This window comes from Cololabis saira, chromosome 1, assembly GCF_033807715.1.
Source record: "Cololabis saira isolate AMF1-May2022 chromosome 1, fColSai1.1, whole genome shotgun sequence".
Classification (NCBI taxonomy): domain Eukaryota; kingdom Metazoa; phylum Chordata; class Actinopteri; order Beloniformes; family Belonidae; genus Cololabis; species Cololabis saira.
Window position 1 is genome coordinate 17,259,228 of NC_084587.1, and position 6,354 is coordinate 17,265,581.

A 6,354-nucleotide genomic window follows, 5' to 3' on the forward strand; every position below is an offset into this window, starting at 1 on the left:
AACAAAAAATACATACAGAGTGCATATTATTTACATTTAAGCTGATATTGGTTGCCAAATATCATAAAAATACATTTTCACTGAAAAATTATTGAATGTAATGTGTGTGTGTGTGCGTGCGTGCGTGCGTGCGTGCGTGCGTGCGTGCGTGCGTGCGTGCGTGCGTGCGTGCGTGCGTGCGTGCGTGTGTGTGTGTGTGTGTGTGTGTTAATTGATTTGTTTGGTTCTCAGAATAAAAAATAAAAAATAGGTCAAATAGAAATTCAGATAGAACATCAATGGAAAGAGGGGGATTGTTTCTCAGGCAAAACAGAAATGGCAGGCAAGGCAAGGCAGGTTTATTTGTATTGCACAATTCAACACAAGGTAATTCAAAGTGCTTTACAAGACACAATGAAACAGTAAATAACAAATAAAATGAAATAAAATGATAAGAGAAGAGGTAAAATAATAAAAAGCACAAGTTGTTAAAAAGTAAGGGCAGTAGAGTACAGCAGGTAAGTATTTCATTTAAGAGTACGCGTCAGTAAACAGTAATGTTTTTAGCCCTGATTTAAAGGAGCTGACAGTTTGAGCAATTCAAAATAAATAAATAAATAAAAATAAAGACAGATGCCAAATCAGGTGTGAAGAAAGTTGATGAGTGGCAACCAGATCTGGGACAACAAATAATTGTTTAATTTATTTTCTATTTCCCTACCTTTCTTGAACCAATAAAAATCCGTCCATGGCTACATCATTAGGTAAACCTGTTCAACTGCCTGTTAGCACAAATATCTAATCAGCCAATCACAGGGCAGCAACTCAGTCCAGAGGACTTGCTGAGTTTCAAACCAAGCATCAGAATTGGGAAGAAAGGGGATTTAACTGACTTTGAATGTGGCATGATTGCTGCTAACCGATGGGCTGTCCTGAGTATGTTTCAGGTCCTGATTTTTGGAACGTTATTTACTTTTTTCCATTGCGAGCCAATCAGGGTTGCAATTACCTCCAGATAATACATTTTTCTTTACTTGATTGACATACTGTACTCATATATGAATACTGCTACACATGCATGTCCAGACTCTGGATCTTGTGGGCCAACAGAGAAGAGTTTAATCTGATCACATAAACCTTTTGTTTGTGATTTTCAAGTGGAATGAACCTGTTTTATCTTGTCACTGATTTTGCTTTGAGTTTCAATATCAATTTTCTTTATAGCACCTGTTTTCTTTAATTTGATTGCCAATCGCAACTCCTTAAATAACATTCTTATCTTCAGTCAATGAGGTCTGAACTCTTATTTCCCACCTACTTTATTCAGGCTCACCGCCATCCCCTGCTGAACGCCATCCCCGCAAGTCACTATTATGGATCCAAGATCTCTTCTCTTCTAACCTCAAGCAGCAATCCGTTCATTGATTTTGTAAGTAGAATTGGATTCCACTCACAAAGCAACACACTGTTCTGGGTAAGTTCATCGATCTCTTTAGTTTCCAGTCTTTGCCTCATTGTTTCTTGCTATTCTTTGCTCGCTATCAGTTTTCTCTGTTTGACTGATGATTCTGTCCAGCAACAACACATGTAGCGTATACATACAGGACTTATGTCACAAATCTGTATCATAAGAAGACCAGTACCTTTTCTATTCTTTTCTTTTTTTATTACTGCAGTCTGGGTCAACCCAACACATTTGTGGGGAGGTTCATGTCAGTTACAATGTAGGGTTCCTAGCTTTGACATAGAAACTTATTAGAGATTTCCCTTGAAACCACACAGATTGAAATTGCAAATAGAAGAATAGAAGATGCACCTTTTCATAGAAATGCCATAAATTCATTCAAAATCCCTGCACATTGCAAAAAAGTTTTTACCCTTTCATGAGGAAGTTTTGCTGGTGATACAGGAAATAATATTTTGCTTTACTGCAATTCAAACACTTTATTTATTACAGCTAACGGATCATAGGACATACCAAAATGAGCTGCATTTGCTTTGCTGTAAAAGCAGAATCCCTTGGGTCTGATATACAAACAAACAAGAAGACTCAATGCCTCATATCCAAAACAGTTTCTTGTTTTTGTTTTGTTATTTTTGAATGTCTACAGATAATTCATTCCTCTATGCAAAACTTTGCAATGACTTTAAACAGGGATGACTTTTAAATCAGCACTTTGACACATTTCCCTGTTCAAATAACTGCAAATGCATAAAGATGAGGAAACACTAACGTAATTGTGGTTTGGATGAAAAAATGGGGTCATTGTACTTATTGGAAGTTTCTTCACTGACTAAAATGGAGAGTTTCCAAATAATAGGTTATTTCCACTAGTACCTACTGGGTCTGACTCTACTCTGTTGTAAGGGGTTTCCACTGGGTGATAGTACCGGTTAGTACTTCCTTTTTTTGCACCTACTTGGCCGGGGTTCTGACCGAGCTGAAAATGCAGCGTCCCCACGCTGCAGGACACTGATTGGCCAGCGAGTAACGTCTCTGATGAGTCTTGAGAACAGCTCCTTCACACCCACCACATTTACAACCGACCGCGATATTTACTACACAACTAAAGTTTGATGCAGTGAAAAATAGCAAATAAACCTACTCCCATGGTGCAATGGAGAGGTGCACACATTTCTGTACCTCGTGGTCAATGCCTGCATCCAGACGGAGCTCGATGGGGCAACGCAGAACGAGGTCCCCCACCCACATCGAGGCGGTTCTGAACTGTGATGGAAAATGACTGAGACCGTTTTCGAGTTGAGTCGAAAACTGTGTCCTGGAAAAGGGGCTCAAGTTTCCACCATGGAAATAAATGACATGAAAAGACTGGATGTTTTCTGATAAATGAGCTTCTCTTATCAGGTTATTAAATCTTATTGTAAAGTGGTCATGAACATACCATGTTCATTTAAAGCCACCCTATGAAGCAACACCAAATCTGACCACAAGGTGGCATATCAATCTGCTGTGTTGACCCAAAGAGCCATCAGCAGTTTTCTGCGGGGCTGTGCCAGACCTAAAGGGGGAGATGGGAGTGGTGAGAGAGTGATTGTCCATGTCTTTGTCAGTGAGTGTATTTTAGTCTATCTATGTGAATAGGTGTCCGTTGTCTAGCCTGGGGTCGGGACTCTTTGCTGTTGGGCTTGTCTGGGTTGGCTCCTTGTTGGGGGGTTCTCGCCCTCTGTGCCCGTGTGCTGCTCTTGCAGTTGGGCATGCTTTCATCGGGGCAGGGCGTGGACCTCTTGGCCCCGCGATCGACCCATGCCCGGGTGGCTGGTGCTCAGCTGGGTCTTGGTCTGTTGCCGTAGGTTTCCTGGCTGCTTCCTCATGTGGTCATGGGGGCTCCGCCCGGGGCTTCCCTCTGTCGCCGTTAGGAGGGGGCGGGGCTTGCAAGCGGGGGGTTTCATCCTGTCGCTCTTTTGGTCCTCCATGGGGCTGCTGATGGCCTGGGTTCGGGTTTCTTGCTTGTCGGCCTTGTGGTCTCTCGGGTGGCCTGGTTGTGCCGTCCCATCTCCACTCTTGGTGCTGTTCAGGTAAAGCCTTGTTTTCTCCTTGCACACACACATACTACTCATTCATACCCCTTTTCCACCAAACCGGTTCCAGGGCTGGTTCTGGGCCAGTGCTGAGTTTGGAACCGGGCTTTCTGTTTCCACTGACAAAGAACTGGCTCCGGGCCAGAAAAAACAGTTCCAAGGTAGCATCAACTCTCTGCTGGGCTAGAGGAAAGAACTGCTTACGTAAGCAGAGGGGGCGGAGTTATTAAGGGCAATAGCAAGACTACGAGACGGCGACGTTTTCAAATAAGCGACAAATTAATCTGGATGCAGCAAAGTAGCAGTGGTCTGTGGAGGAGACAACCTGTCTTTTAGCGATGTGGTCCACAGAGGGTGCTACGCGGACCAAGCCCGTATTAGAGTCAATACATTGTTGTTACTTCAACTTTCGCGCCAATGCAAACGCAGCGATGTAATTGACGTTTGCAGCAACGTAATGATGTGGCTCCCCTTAGCACCCGAGCTATGAGGAAGCAAACCGGTTCTCAGCTGGTTCGCAAGTTGAACGAGTTGTGAACCAGCACCAACACTGGCCCAGAAGCAGCCCTGTAACTGGTTTAGTGGAAAAGGGGTATCATTCACCTACATGCTCACACCACAGTTTCGGACGGATAATCGTAGTAGTCCTGATTTAGTTTTAGAGACCTGAAATGGTTGCTGTTTTTGTCTCTGCCTGTTTTGCAGCAGAAGCAGTGTGTCGATTGTATATAAAGAACAGGAAGAAAGATAAGGGAAAGTCACTTTAGAGCTATTAGGGAGCTGCATGAGGGTCAAGATGTTCCCACGCAAGACGAGAGAAAAGTCAGGCCTGGGCAACAAAACAATAGTCTGAACAAGACCTCACACTCCATCTAGTTTGAGAAAGCTACAGCATTTGAAGTCCTCCCACTGCCCCTGACCTGCCCATCATTCACAGTCGGTGGGCAGAGCTCAGATATTTCGTGCATGATTGACACCATAAAAATATTTCAGGGCTTCAGTCTACAGAGAAGAAGGCTTTACATGTCCACAGAGAGCTTTTGCAAGCTATAAAAGAGAAAAAGGCACATTTTACAGTGTATTTGGTGCAATTCCCCATGAAGCTCAGTACTAATGTTTCTTACCGGCTAACAAGCTACACATTTCAAAAAACCTTGTAAAAAGTGAGAAACAATATTAGTTTAAAACACCAATATTTATTTGTATTTGTAATGATGGCTTATGCAGAATATGAACATGTATTTTGGTTAGAAAACACGTACTAACAAGATCTTTTTAGTTTCTATACACAAATCAGATTTGTCAAAGTAAACTTTTCAAATTGAAATACTTAATGCTCTTTACATGTCAATGACTGGATTATTCCTAAAGGGAAAATAGCTCAACATCACCACTCAGTGGTCCATATAAGCTCCTGCTTCACTTGGACACATAACTCCCAATATACTAGCTCTACAAATGATGTTCAAACGAATAGATGGAACCTTTACTAATGGAAAATGTTATTTGTCTGGAAAAGTCTGAGGGAATATTTAAAGTAAGCCTGCCTGTGACATAATCTCTTTGAAAGTGGTGAACTGGAAATAAAGGATTATGAAGATAAGCATGCAAGTGGAGAGGGTTTATTTAGAGACGAAATGCAGAATGTGTGTGCATGCATTCTGTTCAAGATATTGTCAAACTATATAGACTGTCCTTGTGATTATTTAAATATTTGAACGACTTATTCTGATTTCAGAATAAACTGAACAAGCTACGTGGCATAGTCAGTAGAGAAGTGGGTAGAGCCAAATGTTTAGGCAGATGTGAAAATACAGACGTGAGCACTCAAACAGAACCAGAACACTGTGGCAGCACACACCTTATCCGTGTTTCAGGATTACTGGAGGGACTAAGATGGTGAGAAATCCACACAAACCTGCTGGAACTCAGTTATTCTTATGATCGTGTTTATAGGGCAATGGCTAACTAGACTTTTCATGTTCAAAGTAAAGCATGATGCTTAAAATAGAATGTACAGTATATGTACATATCACACACCCCAACTCAGTTCATATGGCTTTACCAATGCAGGAATGGGAACAGAGGTAATAACAAGTCAAATAGCTAATTGACTACTGAGCCTAAAGGTTATTTTTATTTGTCGCTTCAATTTTTACAGAATGCAATAAAGCTTAATTGCATTCTGCATCAATGGTTTTGTCCAAACATAAAGTTATTAGGAGCAAATTAAAAAAAAGAAAAATGGGTGTTAGAACAAATATCGTATACAGGACTGTCTCAGAAAATTAGAATATTGTGATAAAGTATTGACAAAATTGCTGATTATGGCTTACAGTTTAAGATTAAGATTCCCAGAATATTCTAACTTTTTGAGATAGGATATTTGAGTTTTCTTAAGCTGTAAGCCATGATCAGCAATATTAAAATAATAAAAGGCTTGCAATATTTCAGTTGATTTGTAATGAATCCAAAATGTATAACATTTTTGTTTTTGTAATTGCATTACAGAAAATCACAATATTCAAATTTTCTGAGACAGTCCTGTATATCCTGACTTAAAGTACATCCAAAAAAAGCTCAGCTGGAGCTGGTCTTGGAGCAGTCTGAGTAGGCACCACCAGGACACTAGGCTAACCAGTGCTGAGCTAACTAACCAGTTGGATCCGCCTCGGCCTGCGTGCCGCGGGTCAAGGGACCGCGGGTCACAGCAGAACACTCCTGGTTCTTGTTTCGGGTCTGGCAGCGCTCGTTTCAGATGTTCAGATTCAAGCTAGTGGTCAAGTAACCAGGAAAACTCCTTGGCTTCACATCCTGTTGCATTTACGATGCCCT